Genomic DNA, 25,652 nt, shown 5'->3' with positions numbered 1-25,652 from the left:
AAGGTGGTATCTTTCCAGCATGGTTCAGGTTTAAAGGCGTTTTTAGCAACCTCTCAGCTTCTGCCACTGAGAAGCCAGTCCTCGTTTGCTTCCTAATGAACTGGGCTGAGAAGTGGGGTGGGGGTGGTCAGTTCAACCAGTCCCAGGAGTTATGAGACCAAGATCTTGTAGCCTTGAACTCGCGTTTCCATTTTAATCTCAGTTCCAGGATTCAAGAGCACGATCGTCGAAACCATCCATCATTTGTCACTTCAGTTCGAGTTACCCAACTCCACTGCTCCGAATGCTTGCTCATTCCACGGGGTTACAGGAGACAGAGGAGTAGTCAATCATGGGATCAGAACAAGCGTCCCATCTCCTGCACCTGCCCTGCAGCGTTGGCAGTTCCAACATTGACAGTGATGGGGGCAGAAGTCTCTTAAAACCGGGCCGAGAGCTAACATGGACTCGGTAGGCCAAATGGCCTCGCTCTAGGTGGTTTCAAAAATACTGACCAGAATTGTGAGCCAAGACTTGCCTCCATGTACAAAGACAAAGGACGTTTATTCCCCAACTTCATCGGCGCCACTAAAAGGCACGGTTCAAACTTGGAAGAGTCACAGTTAGAAAGTTACAAATCATCTATGAATGGGATCGTGTAGATCTGGGAAAATGTCAGGCGGGATTAGCTTGCAGGCAACTCCGAGCGAGGCTGAGACGAGGCGGTTTGGAGAAGTGGGAGCGGCCGCCCGTCCTGTTCACCAATAACCCCAAAGTAGCCCCGAAATCGGGGTACCGCGGCGGACGCTTCATCGGAGAGCCGGGAGCTCCTGGGTCCATTGAGACTGTCCAGGCAACGACTCGCCTCCGCTCCAGCCCCAGCGATTGTTGCGGGCTCCTGCTCCGGTCGAAACTGGAACCGAATGGCTTCCCGGCCGCCTCGGGTTCCCGGAGGGAGGCCACGTCCCGCCGCTCAGGAGATGAGGCAGTGGCCACAACAGGCGCAGCAGCCTCCGCGCCGACAGCAAGGACACGGGCAAGCCCGCCCGACCTCCCCCTCCTCGTCCTCCGCCTGCCCGGAGCCGAGCGCCGTTGAGCGGTAGACGGATCCGTAGGGGTTAGGAACTGTCACCGGCCGCGTCTTGGCCGCAGTCCCGTTGTGCTGCGCCGACTCCGCTCCCTGCCGAGGAAGTTTCTCCTTCAGCTCGGTATCGGCGGGACGTCCGGTGTCGCCGTCGTGTTCAAACCCCTCGTTGGCGAAGTAGGGTTTGACCGAGATGTTCACGCCCGAGTAAGGGTTTTGTACGCTCATAGCTCCGGCATTCCCCGGGGAAGATTCTAATTGCTGCCGGCAGTCATCGCAGTTGCAAGGGCCAATCACCTGTAGTGGTTTTGATTTCTCCGCTGTGAACGGCCAAGGGATTTCCGCAGGATTCAACACATTACCCCGTAGATCTCAATTCCTGCCAATCGTCCGCTGAAGTGGCCAAGCTATTTCCAGGTGCGACATAAACCTTTCGGAGTGACGGGCACGCCCATCGCTGGCTGCCCTTTGCTCCCATACGAGTGATTCATCAGTAGGAATCTGTACTGGCTCTTACTCAGGGCACACACCCAGTCCGACCGGATCAACTCCAGCTGCAGTGTAAAGGAGCCCGGGAGCCCCAGCAGCAGTGGGGAAGACGCCGCTGTGAGCGGGGCAGGTGAATTTCACAGCTTCAAAACTAGTCGCGGGTATGGTGGGAGGGGCGCCGCGTCCACTCCAGAAGGGGGGAGTGTATGGAGCGTCAACACCGGAGGCACATCTGTTGATGTGAGTGATGTAAATACAAAGTTCTTTCCCCTCCCGGAGGTTGGAGTCCGAGTGCACAGGCTAGATTTGTTCAACCCAGCGCTGGAATTTGGGCTTTACAGCACTGAAGATTTGATGTTTGCACCTTCTGGGGTTCATTCTGTCTTCCTGGGGTTGTAAAAAGGAAGAAAGCTGGCATGCGTCTGGTGGTGTCTTTCACTAACTTCTGATATCCTACAGTTCACTACTGATTGTAGCAGTTAAATTTTCATTCAAGGTCGAATTGAGGGACAAATATCCACCTTTGGAGCTCTCCAGAGTTGGAACTAAGCCAAAATGTGTGCAAGAATTATAATTTTTACATCAGACTAGATATTTAGCATTTCTAAGTACCTGCAAATGCCAAGATTTGAAAAACATCTGATCCAGTCAGATGCCTGACTTCAATGCAAATAAGCAGAGGAGCTAAGGAATTCTGAGTCCCTCTGGCCTCTCTTTGATTCCTCAAGATTCCAGCATCTGCCATTCTTGTGTTTCTCTCTTTTAACACTAACCCTGAAAGTTTTTGGCTGATGGTGAGCAGGCTACATGTAGGAGAGTAAAATCATTTCCACCATCTGACCTGACCACTGAAGCTTCCTGCCCTTTCCCCCTGGCCCTCATTCCCAAATCCTGCTATATTGTAGTCACTTCTCCTCCATGAGTTATTAAAGGATGTAATTAAGCTGGAAAAGGTGCAGGAAAGATTCACAAGGATGGAGCTGGAGGGCTTGAGTTATGAGGAGAGACTAGATAGTCTGGATTTTTTTTTACCCTAGGTTGAGGGATGATTTTATTTAGGTGGAGTATAGATAAATAAATAAGCTCAGTCCTTTTCCTGGAGTAAGAGAGTCTAAAACTAGAAGGCATATATTTAAGGTGAGAAGAGAAAGATCATGTTGCCAGAGGAAGTGATTGAGGCAGGTATTTGGTCAGCATGGACAAGCCGGGCTAAAGGACCTGATTTCATTCTGTCAAATTCTATGACTCCATTTCCCTCTCTTAAATCAGCTTTGCAGGTCAAAGATTTGCCTAATTGCCTCTGAGTACAGTTATGTTAACTGAAGCTGTCAGTCTGAATGAACCACAAATCTTAAACAAAAGCCAGGACAGGCTGGCAGTGGCTGGAGATAAGTGCAGGTCAGCTCCTAATGACGGGGTCTCCTTCAGAACAGGACCAGGTCGAGTGGCATCTGTGGGGATGTCGGGAAAAGGAATTTCTGGAATAGACTCTGAATCAGGTGATCACCGCTGCTTCTTGATCTTCTGAGTTCCTTTCAGTTTGTTTTTGTTCCAAATTCAGTATTAAAGATATTAACAAGATAAGTTTATAGTTATACATGAAAAAAATTGCATTTCCCTCTTTCAGAAAACAAATTATGGGTCTATTGAACTTCAGACACAAAAAGTAAATTAAAGTCAAATCAAAAATCGGTAAACAGCAGATGCGTGGAAATCTAATATAAAAGCAAAAAATGTAGGAAAGACTCAACCAATCAGGCAGCATCTGTGGAAGTTAATGTTTTGTCAGAAAGGCCCTCAACCTGAAACATTAACTCTGTTTTTCTTTCCATAAATACTGCCTGACTTGCTGAATATTTTCTGTCTGCTCTTCAACCAACTGGGAGTAATTAAGAATTTTAAACTGCAAGAACAATTAAATTTGATCCATTCTAGAAAGTGAGCATAGGATGCAAGTGAATATTAGAGATATGGGGACTGCCCGGGGAAATTTTTGATTTGTCAGATACATGTATTTAGTTAAATAATCTTTCACAGATGTCCGAAGCAAACCAGGGGAACTCTCCCTCACATTTTGGTCAATATTTATTTTACAACTAACATTACCATCGTAAACTATTTTGTCATTACCACATTCCTTTTTGTAAGACATTAAGTGATTTTTTTTGTGGCCATATTTAGGTGCAGAAAAACTGTGTCTGCCCTTCAGGAATAGTTTGCTGAATGTTAAGTTTTTTTTTGGATGCTCTGACATTGTAAAAAAAACTAGATAAATGCAGGTTTTCTCTAAAACTCAAAGAAACATGCAACAATAAAGTTAGTACTGGGCCATAACATGGGCAATTGTCCAAAACATTATTGGGACTAGTTTAAAAAAAAAGTGGCCATTTTTTGCTTGTGCAGAGTTCTGTCTGGGTGATGATAAACTAACCTCAATTCTAAGGCATAATAAACTCTTAGGTACACTTTTTTTTTTCTTTGGCTTGGCTCGCGGACGAAGATTTATGGAGGGGGTAAAAGTCCACGTCAGCTGCAGGCTCATTTGTGGCTGACAAGTCCGATGCGGGACAGGCAGACACGGTTGCAGCGGCTGCAGGGGAAAATTGGTTGATTGGGGTTGGGTGTTGGGTTTTTCCTCCTTTGCCTTTTGTCAGTGAGGTGGGCTCTGCGGTCTTCTTCAAAGGAGGTTGCTGCCCGCCAAACTGTGAGGCGCCAAGATGCACGGTTTGAGGCGATATCAGCCCACTGGCGGTGGTCAATGTGGCAGGCACCAAGAGATTTCTTTAGGCAGTCCTTGTACCTTTTCTTTGGTGCACCTCTGTCACGGTGGCCAGTGGAGAGCTCGCCATATTAACACGATCTTGGGAAGGCGATGGTCCTCCATTCTGGAGACGTGACCCACCCAGCGCAGCTGGATCTTCAGCAGCGTGGACTCGATGCTGTCGACCTCTGCCATCTCGAGTACTTCGACGTTAGGGATGAAAGCGCTCCAATGGATGTTGAGGATGGAGCGGAGACAACGCTGGTGGAAGCGTTCTAGGAGCCGTAGGTGATGCCGGTAGAGGACCCATGATTCGGAGCCGAACAGGAGTGTGCGTATGACAACGGCTCTGTATACGCTTATCTTTGTGAGGTTTTTCAGTTGGTTGTTTTTCCAGACTCTTTTGTGTAGTCTTCCAAAGGCGCTATTTGCCTTGGCGAGTCTGTTGTCTATCTCATTGTCGATCCTTGCATCTGATGAAATGGTGCAGCCGAAATAGGTAAACTGGTTGACCGTTTTGAGTTTTGTGTGCCCGATGGAGATGTGGGGGGGCTGGTAGTCATGGTGGGGAGCTGGCTGATGGAGGACCTCAGTTTTCTTCAGGCTGACTTCCAGGTACACTATAGACAGTCTATCTAGTAAACCGAACCTAGCATAAGGTATGACTTCTTTGCTAGTGCTGTACATGATCTAGTAGACTTTAGTTGATTAAGGAAAAGGGTATTTGAAAATTAAAACCTTAGATCTGGTATATAATGTGGTCTACTATACAGCAGTGATCTTTGCCTTGCTTTTTGTATCTAAGCCCTGGGCTACCTTCTGCTGGCATCCCAGGTATTTGAAATACAATGCCAATGCCAATATTCACTGGGATGAGTGTATTGACATCAGCTTCCTCTCGTAAGCCATTGCTATATTCATTCAGTTACTTTGAGCAGCTCATGTCATTACCAAGCTCATGACAAAGCCCAAAATAGAAGATGTGTTTGAGGAAACAGAAACACCTTGTTTATTCTTTCGTGTGGAGAGCCTACCAGACAGACAAAGATTCAACGATTTGTTCAAATACTTCTTGAAGAAATGCAGTGATTCCACTAACTCTGGCCAAAAGGAGCATTTGGAATGGTGTTGAGAACTCTGAGACCTTGTCTGACACCTTCTGCCCCATTTGTGGAAGAGTCTGAGGATCCCATATTGGCTTGATTATCCACTTTAGAACATAGGGAATTGTAGGGAAATATTATCCTCAATCCCAAGAGACTGTAAGAATAAGGAATCTTATTCATGTACATGTCAGTGCAAAGCAATCTTTAATCGAATGAATGTTGCTTGCAGAATTGCCAGTACCCTCATTATGAAATAGAAGACCAGTTTGCCTGCACTGAATGAGGAACACATGAAGTGGCCTCTGTAATGGCAGTATTGTTTATAAATGAAGTTATGGACAATGCATGAGTTATGTGCAACAGGGAGAACCTCCAAAATTTCCAGTGGATCTTTGGTGATGTTCAGATATTATTTATTTATTTATGTAATGTTTTCATGACATTTCCTTTAGACTACCATAGGCAGAAAGGATGCCCAGCACCCCTTACAGTCAGTCAAAGAGAAGTAAAAGAGGATCCTTTCTGTGTCACTAAGTGTTCATGGATTCGCCTCCAGTTCTTCCATAGCCTTTACAGCCTCACAAGACTGCAGTTCAGTTCAAACTATTGGCAATCCAAAATAAAAGCACCATTGGCTACATTACCAAGCCATTTAAAGCCTGTACAGAGTCGTTGGCAGCAGAACCAGACATTAGGACCCAGTGGAAGAGCGCTGTGTCTCTACTCCCCAATCTCTCTGGGTCTGCATCGTGGCTGACTGTTGTTCTAGCATCTCTGGCATGTTACTAACAATGATCAAGAGGGTATATTTAAAGAATAATTTTTTAAGTTACTCATGGAAATAGACTACCTTTTATTGTCTATCTTTAATTACCTTTGAATTGTATAACTAGCTTGAGCAGCCATTTCAGAGAGTAGTTGAGGATGAACTAAATAAGTAGGTATAGATCTTAGCCAGACCAGCAAAAGACAGGAGATTTTTAAGGAATAACTCAACCAGGAGAAAGTCTATCAGCCCCTTCAGTCTGCTCCACCATCTAACAAGTTAACTGCTGATTCCTGGCATGAACACCACCTGCTTTATAGATCAAGCCTTCTTACTTTCTGCCTTGAATAAATTCAATGACAGCCTCTTCAGCTCTCCAGGGCAAAGAATTACAGATTCATAATTATCTCAGATAGATTCCTCCTCCTCACTAAATTATTTCTGAAGCCACGTCTCCTCTGGATAATTCTCTGAGAGGGGAAATATCCTTACTGCATTTACCTTGTCAAACCCCTAGAGGCTGGTATGTTTCAGTTTTCCAGATTTTTTAATGATCCAGATTATTTAAATAACAAAAGCTAAATTTCACAGATATGAACTCATGTTTCCATTTTGTGAAACCAAACCTCTGAGTTACAAGCTTAGTAACCTATCAAATTGACTTGAAGTTTGGTGCACAGTTGGGGCCTGTCCTGCCCACTGGGGGGAGTGGGGTTAGAGGTGGGAAAGGGGGAAAGCACCACTTTCGAAAAATGTGCTTGGGGGAAGTGTTTGATCTTCCTGCCACACCCCCCCATCACCCACCTCTCCCTCCCTTCCAGCTATGCCACTGGTCCTTTCCAGGAGCAGTATACAATCTCCTGGAGGAACTCAGTAGGTCGAGCAGCATCAGTGTGAGAAAAAAAAATGTCAATGTTGCAGGCCGGAGCCCTTCATCAGGACTGAGTGTGTGGAGGAGAGAGAGCTGATATAATGAGGACAGAGTGGGAGGGATAGGCCTGGGGCCAGTGGGGGATTGGTAGACCAGGGAGGGGTGAAGGATGATGGACAGAGGCAGTTGATTAGCAGATCCCAGATAGAGGGAAGGAGAGGCAAGGTGGTGAGGTAATGATTCATACAGGCTGGACAAAGAACTGACCATAGTAAAGTCTTGGCCTAGGTCAGTTTGATGCTCTATAGAACTAGCCCTGGTTCACTGTGATCCAGATGGGGACTGTTGGACACTTTGACTTGCCTTGAGTTTGGTTGTTCCACAGACCTGACCTGATTCAGTTTGACACTCACTTGAATAGGGCCTGGTCCAGTTTGGTACAAACTGCTACCAGGGTGTGGCTTGTATTTTGGTTTCTTGTTGCCATGAGTACAGCAGCAAATCAGGTGTCATGGGAATGATAAATATTGTGTAATTGATGGTGGGGGGTGGGGGAAAATCAGATGATTAAACCAGGAAATGCAGAGCAGTTTTGAAATAGAAATGAGGAAATGGTTTAGATTTCTTTTTACCAACATTTGAATCAATTATTTGAAGGCTGATCAGACCAATACCTCGAATCAGCAGGTTGACTTGTGAGGAAAAAGTCAGACAGGCAAGGTTTGTATCCTTTGGAATTTAAAAGAATGAGATGTGACTAGAATGGGACATGTGTGATCCTGAGGTGGATGTGAAAAACTTGTTTCCTCTTGTGGCAGAATCTAAAGTAGGATTCACTGATATAAAAGTAGGAGGTCATTGATTTCAGATTGTGATTAGCAATTTTTTTTTTCTCTCCGAAGGCCTCGAATGTTTTGAACTCTCTTCCTCAAAGACAGTGGAAATTGGGTCTTTGATTCTTGACAAACAAGGAGGTAAAAGATTATCACAGGTAAACAGGATTGCTGAAATAAGGTTGTAAGCAGATCAGCCATAGAACATAGAATACTATAGCATAGTACAGGCCCTTTGACCATCGATGTGGTGCTGACCTATATATCCTTAGTACTAAACCCACCCTACCCCATAACCCTCTAATTTTCCTTCATCTATGTGCCTGTCTAAGAGTCTCTTAAATGCCCCTACTGTTTCATCCTCCACCACCATCCCAGGCAAGACATTCCAGGCACCCACAACTCTCTGTGAAAATTAACTCACCCCTGATGTATCCCCTAACCTTACCTCCCCTAACTTTGTGCTTATGTCCTCTGGTGTTTTCTATTCTTGCCCTGGAAAGCAGACGCTGGCTGTCCACCCTATCTATGCCTTTCATAATCTTGTAGACCTCTATTATGGCTCTTCTCATCCTTCTACACTCCAAAGAGAAAAGTCACAGCTCTGCCAACCTTTCCTTATAAAACTTGTTTTCCAATCTAGGCAACATCCTAGTAAATCTCCTCTGCACCCTCTCCATGCCTTCCACATCCTTCCTATCATGAGGTGATCAGAACTGACATAATACTCTAAATGTGGTCTCACCAAAGATTTGTAGAGTTGCAACATGACCTCTCTACTCCTAAACGCAATCCCCCTATTAATGAACCCCATCATAGGCCTTCTTAACAATCCTACCAACCTGTACAGCACCCTGAGAGATGTATGGATTTGAACCACAAGGTCACTTTGTTCATCCACATTCTTAAGTAACCAACCATTAACCCTGTACTCAGCCTTCTGGTTTGTCCTTCCAAAATGCATCACCTCACACTTATCTGGATTGAACTCCATCTACCACTTTTTTGCCCAACTCTGCATCATGTCTATATCCTCCAGTATCTTCAGCAACCTTCAGCTTTATCCACAGCTCCTCCAGATTTCAGATTTATTATCAGAGTACATACATGACATCACATACAACTCTGAGATTCCTCTTTCCTGTGGGTGCGGTAGAATCACCACTAATTGGCAGTGCAAAAAATTAACTGCACACAGCATAAACATGTAAACAATCAAAAGAACTGCAAACAGATAGTGAATGCAAACAAACTGACTGTGCTATATGATGAGAAGAGCCCTAATAGAGGGAAAGCAAAGAAAATCAATAAAGCGCACAAGAAAGTGTCCTTAAATTAGTCCCTGATTGAGTTTGTAGAGGGGTAGCACCTGTTCCTGAACCTGCTGGTATGAGTCTTATGGCACCAATACCTCTTTACTGATTGCAGCAGTGAGAATAGAGCATGTGATGGGTGGTGAGGGCATTTGATGATTGCTGCTGCTCTCCGATGCCAATGCTCCCTGTAGATCAACTCAATAGTGGGGATGCTTGATGCTCAGGGGTGTTGGTGTTCCCATACCAGACCGTGAGGCAGCTGGTCATCACACTTTGCACCACACATCTGTAGAAATTTTCCAGGGATTTTGATGTCATGCCAAACCTCCGAAACTCCTGAGGAAGTAGATGTGTTGTTGTGCTTTCTTCACGATGTTATTAGTGTGTTGGATCTAAGAAAGAACCTCCGAGATAGTGACTCCAAAGAACCCTTTCCACCAATCCTCTGGCATGTCCCCTGTGACCAAAGAGGGTTCAAAGATCATCGCTACTGCCCAGCTATCTCTTCTTTCACTTCCCGCAGCAACCTGGGATATATTGCGTCCGTCCACATTGTCTAGCACACAGACCTGTTCTATTCTGACCTCACCCTGATCAAGTGCCTTTTCTTTTGTGAATACTGAACCAAAGTATTCATTAAAGACCTCCCCAGCATCCTCCACCTCCAGGCATATGTTGCCTCCTTTATCCTTCAGCAGCCCCACCCCCATTCTCGTAATCCTTCTGTTCATCACATACACATAGAATGCCTTGGAGTTCTCCTTAATCCTACATGCCAAGGCCTTCTCATGCCCCCTTCAAGCTCTCCTAAATCGTTTCTTAAGCTCCTTCCTGGCAACTATATGCTTCTCATGAGGCCTTCCTGCTACCTGCTTCCTATATCTAACATATGCTTCCTTCTTCTTGACTAATTACCTCACCACGACTTTTGTCAGCTACAGTTCCCTTTTCCTACCATCTTTTCCTTGTCCCAGTGGGACAAACCTATCCTGAACCCAGCACATGGTCTCTAAACTTCCATGATAGAGTTTTTAGAGTGTTGTGAGTCCAGAGGACCCCCAAACCCAGCAGCAATAGATATTCACCATGACAAAGAGTAACTTAAACAAAAGTTGCTTTTAATTATCTTTGAACATGAAAATAGAATCAAACTTTAACTTATCTCTATGGACTTACTTAACCTATTTAACCCCCTTCTAATTCTAAGCGCATGAGTATGTAATGTGTGTTTGTAAGTTCAGCAAAGTTCTTTGGTTCACAGTCCAATCTCACTGGTTGCAGGCAATTCTTGTACTGTCCACAGAAGTTAACATTAATAAAGTTCACCAGGCTTTGGTGCTTAACAGGTAAATGGTTACCACTCAGAAGGGTTCTTGTTGGTTTTCAAAGAGAGAGTTTTTCTTGTTCCAGGATATCCACAACTGATTCCTTTTTAATCGGCCACTCCAGTGTCTCACTAATGAAACTTGCCCCTTTCAGGGTTCACCAGATGATAACCTCTTTCTTTTAGGTCACCACAGAGTTCCTTTCTGTTTCTCCTATTCCAAGGTAAACACCAGACAGCCAGTCCTCTCCTTTGACCAGGCTGTCTTCCAAAGCTTGCCAGCTTCTCCCTCTGGAACCAATGTCTGTGTCTCTCTCCTCTCTCTCACTCCCTCCTCTCTGAGAGCCAAGCCTCTTTTTTTCTCTTCTCTGCCTGCAAATATCACATGACCTTCCAGATGGTAAATTCTGTTTTCCAGGCAAAGCTGCTACTGCCTGTTGTTACATCTGTTGCCTTTTGCAAATAACAGTCTGAGCACTCTTGCAAAAGCTCCTGCAAAAATTCTGTGTTTTAAAGTGTTTGTATGTGACCTGCTCTAACAAACCTTTCCAAATTTATCTCCCAAACATCTCGATATACTCTGTCACAAGAGGAGATTACCAGGAAAGTTAATGAAGGTAAAAACACACCAAAATGCTGGAGGAACTCAACTTGTCTTTTCAGTATCAATAGGAAACAAAGATATATTGCCAACGTTTTGGGCCTGAACCCTTCTTCATTGAATCCTTGAAGAAGGGCTCAGGCCTGAAATGTTGACTTTTGATGCTAAAAAGACCGCTTGGGTTCCTCCAGCATTTCAGTGTGTTTTTACTACAATAATAGCATCTGTAGACTTTTGTGTTTTACTAATTTGATGAAGGAAAGGCCTTTGATAAGGTTTCATGTGGGTGGTTAGTCAGGAAGGTTCAGAAGCTTCATGGTGAGGTAGTCAACTGGATTCGACATTGGCTATATGGGAGAAGCCAGAGAGTGGTGGTGGATAATTGCTTCTCAGACTGGAGGCCTGTGACTAGTTGTGTGCCTCAGGGATCAGTGCTGGGACCATTGTCGTTTGTCATCTCTATCAATGATCTGGATGATAATGTGGTAAATTGGGTCAGCAGGTTTGCTGATGACAAAGGTTGGAGGCATTGTGGACAGTGAGGAAGGTTTTCAAAGCTTGCAGAGGGATCTGGACCAGTTGGAAAAATGGGCTGAAAAATGACAGATGGAATTTAATGCAAACAAGTGTGAGCATTGCATTTTGGAAGGACAAACCAAGAAAGAGCATACACTGTAAATAATAGGGCATTGAGGGGTCTGGGAATACAGATTCATAATTCCATGACAGTGACATCACAGGCAGATCAGGTTGTGAAGAGAGCTTTTGGCATATTAGCTTTCATAAATAAGAGTTTTGAGTGTAGGAGTTGGGATGGTATGGTAAAGTTGTATCAGATAATGGTGATGCCAAATTTGGATTATTATGTGCAGTTTTGATCACCTAACTACAGGAAAGATATCATAAGATTGAAAGAGTGCAGAGAAGATTTACTTGGAAGTTGCCCGGAATTTAGGAACTGAATTACAGGGAAAGGTTAAACAGGTTAGGACTTTATTCCCTGGAGCATAGAAGAATGAAGGAATATTGGATGAGGCATTTAAAATGATGAGGGGGATGGACAGAGTAAATGCAGATAGGCTTTTTCCACTGAGGGTGGGTGAGATAGAGGACATGGATTAAGGGTGAAAGGGGAAACGTTTAGGAGGAACATTAGGGGGAACAACTTCACACACGAAGTGGTAAGTGTGATGAACGAGGTGCCAGCTGAAGTGATGACTACGAGCTCAATTTTAACATTTAAGAAGTTTGACAGATTCATGGATGGGAGAAGTATGGAAGGCAATGGACTGGGTGCAGGTCTGTGGGACTAGGCAGAAAAATAGTTTGGGGCAGATTAGAAAGGCTGAAGGGCATGTTTCTGTGCTGTAATGTTTTATGGTTCTTATGGAGCAGCCTTGAGGACTGGATGTTTCCAGAACTTGAGAAACTGGGTTACAGGGAAAGGTTAAGCAGGTTATCACTTCATTTGCTGGAGCATTAGTGAATGAGGTGAGATTTGATGGAGGTATACAAAATTATGAGGGATATAGATAGAGTAAATGCAAGTGGGCTTTTCCCATTGAGCTGTTAGGTGAGACAAGAATGAGAAATCACAGGTTATGGATGGATGGTGAGATTTTTTTAGGGGGAATATCTTCTCACATAGAGAAATGAGAGTGTGGAAAGAGCTGCCAGGTGAAGTGGTGTATGTGTGCTTGATTTTGACATTTAAGAAAAAAATTGGAGCGGTACTTGTATGGGAAGGGTATGGAAGGCTATGGTCCAGGTATGGGAAGGGTATGGAAGGCTATGGTCCAGGTATGGGAAGGGTATGGAAGGCTATGGTCCAGGTATGGGAAGGGTATGGAAGGCTATGGTCCAGGTATGGGAAGGGTATGGAAGGCTATGGCCCAGGTATGGGAAGGGTATGGAAGGCTATGGTCCAGGTATGGGAAGGGTATGGAAGGCTATGGTCCAGGTATGGGAAGGGTATGGAAGGCTATGGTCCAGGTATGGGAAGGATATGGAAGGCTATGGTCCAGGTATGGGAAGGGTATGGAAGGCTATGGTCCAGGTATGGGAAGGGTATGGAAGGCTATGGTCCAGGTATGGGAAGGGTATGGAAGGCTATGGTCCAGGTATGGGAAGAGTATGGAAGGCTATGGTCCAGGTGCAGGTCAGTGGGTCTAGGCAGAATAATAGTTCAGACTAAAGGGCCTGTTTCTGTGCTGTTCTGTTCAACTCCTGCTGCTACTTTCTAGGTTTGTGTGTATGTGCTATACATTAAAAGCTACAGTATATGGAGCAAATGTTGGAAAATGGGACTAGCCTAGAATGCCAACTTGGTCAGCATAGACAGATTGGGCCAAAGGGCCTGTTCTATGCTGTATGACTATGAACATAAGGCGATTCTCCCTCAGCACTAGATGGGCATCTTAGTCTTGGCTGCCACCCTTGCTGAGTCCCCATCATATTATTCTGTTCACTTAGCGACTGTATGAATGTGTGTGCGTGCATCTATGATGCAGCAAAGATTTCGACTGCATGGAGTTAAATGCTACACATTGTACCTGGACAGACGTCTTTGACCTCCCTCTCACCTTGCTCAGAACTACCTGAAAATGTAATGTTTACTGCCAACAATGTAAGAACCTTATTTCCAAAAGTGGCCAGGGAGGTTTACCAAGGTAAATAAGTAAATATCGACTGTTTAAACCAAGCCAATCTCATTTATATGAATAACATCAGTGGAGCCCACAATATACAGTGTGATGAACAGGCTCTCTGTAGTACCTCAGGATTTGGCACAACAGCCACTTTAAATATATTAATGATTTGGACCTTGAAGTAAATACAGTAGCATAATTTCCATGTTTGCAGGGGCTCAGAACTTGGGAAGTGTGACATGGATAATATAGACTTCAAAACGATACAGACCAGCCTGTGGAATATGGGCAACAGATGAAATTTAATGCTGAACTATGTGTCTGTTACATGCTGGAAGGAAGAAACAATGGGTCATTATAAACCATAGGGTTGTAATGGAAGATTTAAACTGTTTTTTACTTTTGCATCCTTTGCTTCTGGAAGGCTGAGAACCTCCTTGTGTTTTAGAATCAGCAGACATAAGCTAAATTCCACCGAGGGGCCAGAGATGCTGTTATCTGAGGAAAGGACATCTGTGTACCAAGAACTTATAATCTTCCTGTTTGTTTTGGTCACAGACTGTCAGAGGTCTAGCCTTGATGCAAAATAAACCATTGTATTCAAAGTGATAAGCTGAAAATTACATTATTCGATAGAAGCCTAGCATGCTAGCTTGCTCGCTTACCTTTCTTGCTGTGCTGGGAATAGGTGCTTGGATAAGCAGTTTTTGGGTAATATAAGCCATGGTCCCGCTGCTGAAGTGGGAGACTCTCCGAGAGGTGGCAACATCTCTCAGCAAGAAGAAGAACTTCTAGACGTCCCGGTCACGGGAGGTGGAGAAGCTGCTACCGGCGCACTGACAACCTACTACAAGTGTGCGATCGTTGCTTCGCTTCGGCTGTTGGGACCAGTCCAGGCATTGATAAATATAGTTGGGAAGGGCTAGCATATTGTAGTTTGAAATCAGCTTTTGAATTTGTAATAAACATTTGTATAAACTGAACTGCTCTCGGTGTGTGTGTCTATTTTCTTTCGGTAGCTGAAACACTGTGACCAATCTAAAACGAACAAAGTGAGAGGTACAAGTTTACCCAGGACAAGGGTGCAATCCCAAAAGGGTACAGAAACACAGCGTTTTGTGGTATATATTTATAGTACATTGACAATGGCAGGCAGATTGAGCACAATATTTAGATGCTCACGCTGAGCTTTATAAATAGAAGCAGAGAATTCAAGGGAATGGAACTCATGATTCACTTTTATAAACCCCTGTTTCCTTTGCTCCACACCAACTGATCTCTCTGTAACTGTACTCTTGTATGTGTCCAGGACAGGTGCTATATATGAAATGTCCACGTCTGCTTGCAAAACAACATCTATTGATGCATTTTTGATATATTTGACAATAATTTAAACTTGAAATGGGAAGGACTTGCTTTTCTTAGTAAAGGGGTCAAAAGCCAACTGCTATACAATGAAAGTAATTGGTAGAAAGATTAGATGTTAAATGAAGTAAATGTCTTTTATCCCGAGTGTAACACGGGTTCTGGGACACACTAGCTGAAAGGGTAGTCAAAGCAGAAACTCTCCTTACATACACTTGACGTGAAGGAAAATCTGGAAAGTGGGATTAGAATGGTTGGCTCTCTTTCAACTCGCATGGATACAATTAACCAAATTGATGTGTTGAAACATTTCTGTGATTGTCAAGAGACAGTTTTATTACAATTATCACCAGGACGATCATTTGGAAATACCTTGACCAGTTACAATCTGCATTAACTATATAAATATTGAAGATGGGTATCCTAAAGGCTTTTCACTCTCCACAAGGTACAAATAGTCTTTACTTACTTGGATGAACGCAGCTCCAGAAACAGGCAAGGTGCTCCTCATCATTCAGAACAACTCAGACCATTTTACAGGGTGCATTGCTCCACCCTAAGGCTTTTTCGGGCATGAGGGAATTACCTGCAAGAACTGTAGGAACTCACCAAGACCTCAGCAGTAATGCATCCCAACATCTGATCTCTGCAATTTGGGAAGATAAATATACCAGATGCTTCGGAACTCCACCACTTCCTCCCCTCCCACCCCGCTTACCTGTACCAACCCCTTCCCCTGCACCTCCATCCATATCACACAACTGTGATTTGGGAATATGTGTTGTGCAAGTCCATTATCATCCTATTGTACATATACATACTGATGAAACTGTGTTCTCCAATTCTTGGTGGAAAAACATGCAAACACATACAGACATAAACACATACAGTCAAATGATACATATGCAGTATTGTTTTTTATACATATACATATATATATATAAATAAATGTTGTTAAATGAATAGTAGAGACTCAGGGGGGTTTGTATGAGCAGATAATCAGTTATTCAGTGGTCTCACTGCCCGTGGGAAGAAGCTATTTCTCAGCTTGATGGCTCTGATATTCCTGTATCTCTTTCCTGACAGGAGTAGCTGGAAGATGCTGAGCGCAGGGTAATAGGGGTCTTCCAATTTTGCAAGCACCTGTAGAAAGTTGACAGGATGACGGCCAGTAGCCTTGCCCACCACAGCCTTTTTTTGGAATATTTTATTTAAAAATTTTAACTATACATGCATTCAAATATACTTCATAATACAAGAGTAATAATATATTGAGTATTAAATACATGATGATAATACCCCAGCACCCCCTCCACCCACCCCCTACAGTCCAAGAAAAGAAGAAAGAAAAGAAAGTACATAGTTAAGTGTTAGAATAGAAGAAAAGAAAGGGAGAAAGAAGGAATAAAAATAAGAATAAATAAGGAGATGTTTTGTGTCCAGGATACTAGGATAGGTAACTTCTTAAGTGGACTCTGATAAACTGGATGGTCTTTACTCTGTTCACTGCCAAGCTATTAATCTGTAATGGATGGTGGTTATCCCTGGTCTTTCTGAAGTACACTATCATCCCTTTTATCCATGTGGAGACTCAGGTTGTTATTCTTGCACAATTTCACAAGATTTTCTACCTCTTCTGTGTATTGCAATTCATCGTTGTTGCTGATGAGACCAACTACCGTTGTGTCATCTGCAAACTTAATGACTCTGTTGGAGCTGGTGCTGCAGCTGTGGGTCAGTAGCATAAACAGGAGTGGGCTGAGCACACAGCCCTGAGGTGCACCAGTGCTCACCATGATGGTTTTTGACATTCTGGTGCCAATCTGGACAGAGTGTGCTCTTTCCATTAGGAAGTCCAGAACTCAGTTATAGAAAAGGGTGTTGAGTCCCTGCGAGGACAGCTTCTCTATCAGCTACTGAGGAATGATTGTATGAAATGGTGAGCTGAAGTCAATGAACAGCAGTCTGGTGTATGAGGTTTTTTTTCCAGGTGAGTTAAGATGGAGTGTTCCTTTTTTTGTTAGGCCTATATTGGAACTCCCAGTATATCTGGACTTCAGATACAGTCTGTGTGTGTGAACTTTACCACTGCCCAAAATGTAACATGACAAAAGCTCTTCGTAATCACTGTCTTAAATATTCAGCCAATCAAAGCACCCTCCACCAGCTGGAAATGGAGCTGAACAATTTCACTTATCACACAATCCACACTCCAGTGAAAACACTTCTGGACTGCACAGTCTGCAGACATAGTGGAGGCAAGTTCCATTATGAATTTCAGGAGATGTTTGAATGAGTAGAAAGGTTGAGGAAAAATTTGCAATATCACAGAGAAAGGGTGGAGGGTAGGTTGAACGAGCTAGTTTTTTTCTGGTAGGGAGGTGGTACAGACATCTTGGACTGAATGACCTGCAATGGTGAAGTGAAATGAGGAAAAATAAAATAAATAATTTATCTGCAATTGTAAGGGACAGACACCTCACTATATAATGATTGGGGCTGCATTCCGTATACCAACCATGACTAGCAGAAAATCAAGGGGTCAGGTGCACTTTGCGTGTTTGTCTCCCATTGTTTCAGATAAAGTGAGAAAATAGAAATTAATCTCTTGACCATCTCTGATTTCCATGTTTTTGACACACACGTGTTCACCGCTCCCCTACTAGTTGCCATTACCACCATTATAATCTTCTTTGTAGCAGATTCCTGCATTAGTAGCCTTTGTTCCCACTCATCAATCTATATCAGCTATGTCCATCATCTATTGTAATGCTCCCTTGCTCATCTTTTCTCTCCCCCTCCCTCTCTTCCACACTCTTCCCCCCTCTCTCTCTCTCTCTCTCCCCCCTCCCTACTTCTCCTGCACCCCCATTTCTCACTCTGTTCTCTTTCCTCTACCCCCTCACACTCTCTTCATAAAAGAGTGTTTCACCCTCTCTGCAAAGTGCCAGCAAGTCCCAGGCCTCATAAAATTCTCAGGGCCCCTCTCTCTCTCTCTCTCTCTCACACACACACACACACATACTATAAATCATGCCTCCGAACTTCGCCCCTCTCCCTCTCCATCTGTTTGTAAACCTCTACTCCTCTCTGGTTCACCAAGCCCCTACTGACTCACCCTCCCACCCACTCCTTCTCATCTTGCTGATAGGTTTGGACCCAAATGTTGAAGATTCCTTTTCCCCACTGCTCCCCAATGATTTCTTCAAGCAGATTGATTTTTTTTCCCCCTTCAATCTTTATTATTCACCCAGATCCTTCATCCCATGGAGACTATTCTACTCTGCATCAGCCATTCTTTTTACCTTCAATTGATGGAACTTGTTCAACCATTAAATTTGTGTTCTCTGAACCTCCTTCCTAACAGTCTTTAACCTTTACTCCATATAGTTGTAACCTACAGTAGAAAATCCTCTTCAATTGCTCTTTCAATTGTTGCCAAGCTCCATCATATCTGTTCTTTACTATACTTCTAGGAATTCCTTTGTGTGTATTAAATCTAACATTTTGACAGGTTTTGGATAATACATTACAACACTCTGTTAATGACTAAGCACTTTAATCCAAGTAGTGTCCAGTAGCTCTCAGGTATTTACTTCTAAGGCCAGTGTCAAGAAAGGTAGAAATCTACTTGTATCATTATATTAAAATGTGACACAAACCAGTTAAGTGCTGAAAACTAAAAAAGTTATTAGGAATTGGCAGAAGACAGGATAGATCCATTCGGCAAAGACAATAGGAACATTATCTCAGTGGGTTAGAGCTGATAATCTTTAAGGATTTTCCATACTTTTAACAGGTTCTATTTTAGTAGGTACTATTCCTAGAAATATTATTAGCCCCTTTCAAACTGCCAACCCTCCTAGGAATTGCGTAAACTTACTGGACATGCTGCACTTAATGAGTCTTTCCCACTGCACCGTGACTTACCTGGTTCATCAGGAACCCGGCATTTTAAGGGGGTCCCTCCTCCAGTGGTGACGATAAGAGTGACATATTACATTCTCGCAGGGCAGTGAAATCATAGAGGGAATAAAGCACATAGATGCTCAATGTATAAAAGACCGTAGGAAAATCTACCACAATGGGCTTCAGACTGTTCAACTTAGGACAAACCCAAAGATCAGCTTGTCATTATTCTCTTTTTATTCTTTGGTGCATGGGGCGTTGGACTTGAGTACCAGGACTGGCAGGCACTTGTGCGGTGGTCCCACAGACAGGGGAATGTTTAGCACAGCTCTGCACAGGCGTGTAGTTATGGCATGATCAGCAATGAGTACTGTGTGATAGTGGCAGGCTTTGAAGGTAGGCCAGAACAGAGGTGGGGTCGAAATGAGGGGAAGGGGCAGAATAGAGGAGAGGGGGGAAGCCAGATCAGAGGGGGGGAGCTGCAAAAGAGGGAGGGGGAGCCTGAACAGAGGGGAAGGGAGGGAAGCCAGAACAGTGGGGAGGGGAAGCCAGAACAGAGTGGAGGGGGGAAGAACAGAGGGGAGGCAAAACAGAGTGTGGGGGATCAGAACAGAGGGGAGGAGGAAGCCAGAACAGAGGGGGAGGGAGGGATGCCAGAACAGTTGGGGTGGGGGGAAGGGAAGCCAGAACAGAGGGAAGGGTGGGCAGAACAGAAAAGAGGCGGGGACAGAACAGAGGGGAGGAAGAACAGAGGGGAAGGGGGCCAGAACAGAGTGGGGGAGCCAGAACAGAGGTGAGGGGAACAACAGAGGGGAGGGGGACAGAACAGAATAGAAAGGAGGCAGAAAAGAAGGGAGGGGGTGAGGGAAGCCAGAACAGAGAGGAGGGGGAGGGACGCTAGAACAGGGGGGTTGGGGGGGGAATGTCAGAAAAAACAAAGTGGGGGGGGGAGACAGAACGGGAAGGAGATGGGGTGGACGAAGCCAGAACAGGGGGTGAGGGGGGAGGGATACAGAACAGGGGTGTGTGTGTGTGGGGGGGGGGGTAGCCAGAACAGAGGGAAGGAGGGAGGCAGAACAAATGTAAATGTAGTGAACTGCTGAATTCCTGATTACTTGGTTCCAACCCATTCTGTGACTGTACCTGAGGCCCCTCCCTCTTTGACCTTGTATAAAGCTTCTAATAGCTTGACCCTTCCCCAGAAAGCCCAGCCCAAGTCATGGCACAGGATAAGGTCTCTCTCCACTGTGAATAAAAGCCTGTAGATCGGTGACTCAGTCTCAACCTCTTGAGTTATTTAATGCGTGTCAATATTATTCACAATTCTTTTGTTTTCATCACTAATAATGAACCAACTCCTGAAACCCGACAAGATGGATATCGACCCTCATGATGCCTCAGACAGCTTTGAACTCTGGTTACGCTGTTTTGAGGTCTTCCTAAAAAACTCAGTCGGCATTGTGGCCACTGATGCAAGCAGATTGCATAGTCTCTTCTCCCAGTATGGATCCCGAGTGTTCCCAGTGATCAGGGATGCCACCACATACATGGAAGCAATGGATGTACTCAAGGCACAATACAGGGAAAAGGTTAATGAGGTATATGCCAGGCATATGCTGGCCACCTGCAGACAGCGACTGGATGAATCAGGCAATGAGTTCCTTCAGGCCCTGCTGGGAGTCATGCGGGCATGTAACTTTCAGGCAGTATCTGCTGCCCAAAACATGAAAGATATGATCTGGGACACCTATTTTTCAGACATTAGGTCTGAATATGTGTGCCAGAGGTTACTTGAACAGAGTATATTGGACTTAAAAGGGGCGATTGATCTTGTGAAGTTTCTGGAGATCGCACTCCGCAACGTGGAAGCATACTCTGTGAACAGGCCCACACAGGGTCACCATCCTGGGACACAGGTCTACAGGCCACTGGCCCACTACTGTACCCAATTAAAGAGCCCACCACAGCCGCTGCCTCCCAGGAGCACCCAAAATATGACTTCTGCGGCCAGCCAAAACACCCCCGAAAGCGCTGCTCAGTGAGAGATGTGACGTGCTCCAAGTGCAGGAAGAAGGGCCACTACGCAAGAGTTTGCCAATCACAGCACTCCAGCCCTAGTGCCACCATGTGGGTGGCATGCAGCCGCCATCTTGGACACCGGCATCTTCTGGAGATGACTGGGTTGCAACATGGGGCTGCTATCTTGGATGCCGCCAACTTCCGGGGAGACCCATGCTGCTGCATGGGGGCCACCATTATGCCCCCAGACTGCAAGTCAGCACGGACCAACCCTAGCTTTGGCGGTGCTGGATCAGAACAACCCTCACCAACTCACCCACTCCATGATGGACATCTCCTTTAATGACCAGGTGACTAAATGCCTTTTACATAATGGGAGCACATAGAATTTTATTCATCCTGACACTGTCCAATGTTACTTCCTTGAGGCAAAACCATTTGCCAACAAAGTCGCCCTAGCTTCAAAGACTCTGCAGAAATCTCCAGCTTACCTATGGTGATACTGACCTTACGGGGCATGACATAAAGAGACTTTATGAGCATGATCAGCAATGAGTACTGTGTGATAGTGGCAGGCTTTGAAGGTAGGCCAGAACAGAGGTGGGGTCGAAATGAGGGGAAGGGGCAGAATAGAGGAGAGGGGGGAAGCCAAATCAGAGGGGGGGAGCTCATTATGCTGCAGCTCTGCACTCCAGTGTGTTGGGGCTAGACTTCCAGTGTCACTATGAAAGAGGACGGCCCTCTCCTCAAGCTCGGAAACCCACAGTTCCTGAACCGGCTGCTCTCCCCCACTGACCCAACTCTCCACATCAATCCCCCACCACTATTTGCCAACCTCATCCCCAAGTAAGCCAGTCACCACAAAAACAGGCAATACAGTGAGGAGGACAGGATGTTTATAAAGGCAGAGGTAGGACAACTCCTCAACAAGGGGATTATTTAAGAGCTTAGGGTGGGGATAAATGCAGAATGGTGATTGACTATAGCAAACCATCAACCACTACACGCAGCTGGATGTGTGCCTGCTCCCTCGCATTGCGGATGCGATCAACCAAATTGCCCAGTATTGTGTGTTCTCCACAACAGACCTGAAATCTGCCTATCATCAACTCCCCATCTGCCCTGAGGATGCCTCTACACAGCTTTTGAGGCAAATGGTTGCCTCTACCACTTCCTTACGGTCCCCTTCGATGTCACCAATGGCATTTCCGTCTTCCAATGGGAGATAGACTGGATGGTAGATCAAAATGACCTGCATGCTACCTTCCCATATCTGGATAATGTCACAATCTGCAGCCATGACCTGCAAGACTGTTATATAGTCAGGATAATGTGAACTATTTTGTAACCGCGCGAGAATACACGTTTCTCACTGTAGTAACTGTAGTGCACCACTGTGGGGCATATAGATATATATATATATATATATATATATATATGTGTGTGAACAGTTTCCTGAGATGGTGGAAGGCATCAGTAAGTAATGTCTCTTCTGTTATTTAGACCTTGCATCTCTAAGTTATTTCAGAAGCCTCCCAAGTAACATGGAGACATAACATGGTGGCAGCAGTATAAAAGAAATTCCTCACCACTGCCAAATGCCTGAATCTAACCTACAATAAGTGTGTTTTCTGCACTACCTGACTGCCAATCCTTGGTTGCTTTGTGAAGAATGAGGTCATTGGTCCCGACCCTGACCCCATGCAGCCTCTGCTAGACCTCACCCTTCCCCCAGCCTCAAGGCCCCGAAAAGGTGCCTGGGGTTCTTTTATGCCCAGTGGGTTCCAAATCATGCAGATAAAGCCCCTCCCCCACCCTTATCAGGTCCAATTCTTTCCCCCTGACAAGTGAAGCAAGAGAAGCCTTCTGCTGCATAAAGGAAGACAACATATGGTGGGGTGGATGAATCTGCCTGTTTCCAGGTGGAGAGGTATGCATCCGATTTCACCCTGGCTACCACCCTCAATCAGACAGGTTGCCCCTTTACATTTTTCTCCCGCATCCTCCAGAGTCCTGAAGTCCAACACCTCTATGGAGAAGGAGGCTCAGGTGATAGTTGAGGCAGTACAGCACTGGAGGCACAACTTGACCGGCAGACATTTAACCCTGCTCACAGACCAATGGGCCATGGCATTCATGTTCAACAATAAACAGGGGGGTAAGATTAAGAAAGATAAAATTTTGAGACCAGGTGGATCGCCTCAAAGCCCTCCACAACGACCTCTGCCACCTTGGTGTCACGAGACTTTTTCACTTTATCACAAATCTCAGAATCTGCCATACTCTATGTCAGAGACATGACCAGAGACTACAGGGTCTGTACAGAGTGCAAGCCACACTTCTACCAACTGGAAGTTGGGCACACCTGATTAAAAACCATGTATCCCTTTGAAAGCCTGAGCATGGAGTTCAAGGGCCCCCTTCCCTCCACAAACAGCAATATATACTTCCTCACAGTTATCGATGAGTATTCACGGTTCGCCTTGGCTATCCCCTGTTCTGACATAACCACCATCACAGTAATTGGGGCCCTCCGCATCCTGTACACCCTGTTTCGATACCCATTGTACATCCACAGCGACCAGGGGTCATCATTAATGAATGACGAGCTGCTCCAATTCCTGCTGGCCAGAGGTATCGCCACCAGTAGGACCATAAGTTATAACCCCCGGAGGAATAGTCGGGTAGAGAGAGAGAGAGAGCGGCACTGTGTGGAAGGCCATCCTCTTTGCCCTAAAGTCCATGGGATTGCCTGTCTCTCACTGGCAGAAGGTCCTTCGACGCTCCTCACCACTCGATCTCTGTTATGTACTGCCATTAATGCTACCCCTTACGAAAGAATTTTCTCCTTCCCCAGGAAGTCCGCTTCGGGGACCACACTACCCTCCTGGCTGATGTCTTCATGGCCAGTCCTGCGACAAAATCAGTGAGGGGCCATAAAACCGATCCCCTGATCGAAAGGATTCAGCTCCTCCACGTGAATCCCTAATACATATACGTGGCTTACCTGGATAGGCGTGAGGAAATGGTCTCCATCTGGGGCCTCGTGCCTGGAGGACCCCCATCAATCAGCACCTCCCCTCTTTCCACAGACACTCAATACCTATTGTTGCACCATCTCCCGCACCCCAATTACTCCGGCTGAGCCATCACGACCCCAGCAGGTTGACACAATGATGGAGGTCTGGGTCAAGACAGTGGCACAGTAGAAACCCAATAACAGGTGCTCTGCCGGTCAGTGTGGAAGATCAAGCCACCAGACTAGCTTAACCTGTAAGACTTTGCACCCCACTTCACCCTGCTGGACAATAAAAAAAAAACAAGGGTGAATGTGGTGAACTGCTGAAGGCCAGAACAGAGGGGATGGTGAGTTGGGGTGGGGAAGCCAGAATAGAGAGGATGAGGGGGAAGTTCAGAACAGAGGGGAGGAGGAAGGCCAGAACAGAGGAGATGGTGGGGGGGAGGCCAGAACAGTGATCGTGTCTGCCTTGCTATCGAGCAGTAGCTCGATAGAGCCTGTCTTTCCCCCATCAGTTTCTTCATGTTCATATATTTGTTTTGTTGTGTAATTGGTTTATAAATAGATATCTGCATTGTGCCTATGCAGCACCCACACACAATCAGTACCTCTTTATTAAATTTCAGGAAATTGGCTTTGACAGCAGATAAATGCTAACACTTTGAGTAGTCAGGCCTGTGAATAGTTTTATTCTTGTTGATAAAAGATACATTATTATGCTTTCAATTAATTGTTTCATTATAAGCTTTGTTGTTTAGTGCATTTTTTTTGCATTTTGTACCCTCTTATTTTTTGTTAACAGTTAATGCAAAATACTGTTTACGCTAATATATTTTATATTATGTTAAATATAGTGGAGCTGCAAAGTTTGTGAAAATCTTCTAGGTCAGTAATTTTACTTTGCTCTTGCTTGAAATTTAAAGTAAATTTAGCAGTTTCATATTTTGTCCTTTATTTTTTTCTACAAAACATCTAGTTTTGAAAATCGAAGTTGGCATTTTTTTGGGGGGAGGGGTGTAAGTAGTTGGCTTTGCCTAGGGTGCAAAATATATATTTTTTAAAAACTTTATTTATTCGTTCAAAATACAGATAATAAGTAACATATATAACAATAAACTAAACAGGAACGATATATTTTATATATATAAAAGAAAAAAGAAAGAAAAAAAAGAGAACCCCCCCCCCTTTTAGCCAACTCTCCTAAGGAGAGCCATAAAGAGAAAAAAAAGAAAAATTAAGCATACATATTAAGATCTAATCAATGTAAATCAAAATGTAAATATTCTGTAAATAACAACCACTTATTAATAAAAAAACTATAGTTATCACGCGAAACATATGTGATTTGTTCCATTATTAAACAATATTTCATCTTGTTATGCCATCTATTAATATTAATCATATTTGTATCTTTCCACGTACTAGCAATACATTTTTTTACTACAGATAATGCTAAATATACAAAAGCAAGTTGAAATTTATCTAATCCCACACCTTTCAGAGGTTGCAAACTACCCAATAAAAATACTGTGGGATCTAAAGGTATTTTAATCTTATACAGG

At 44.6% G+C, this 25,652-nt stretch overlaps 1 protein-coding gene across 1 annotated transcript in view; it reads left to right on the top strand.

The window, feature by feature from the left end:
- The first annotated feature begins 213 nt into the window (after nucleotides 1–213).
- The window catches only part of LOC138761745 (uncharacterized), a 186,074-nt gene continuing 160,635 nt past the window's right edge, over nucleotides 214–25,652 (top strand). The window contains exons 1-2 of the mRNA XM_069934429.1: nucleotides 214–1,682; nucleotides 7,959–8,047. The gene's annotated coding sequence lies outside the window, so the exon portion shown is untranslated. The remainder of the gene's footprint in view (nucleotides 1,683–7,958; nucleotides 8,048–25,652) is intronic.

Source organism: Narcine bancroftii, chromosome 1, assembly GCF_036971445.1.
Source record: "Narcine bancroftii isolate sNarBan1 chromosome 1, sNarBan1.hap1, whole genome shotgun sequence".
NCBI lineage: Eukaryota > Metazoa > Chordata > Chondrichthyes > Torpediniformes > Narcinidae > Narcine > Narcine bancroftii.
The sequence above is the reverse complement of the archived record's forward strand: the minus strand, read 5'-3'. Positions and strand labels throughout refer to the sequence as shown.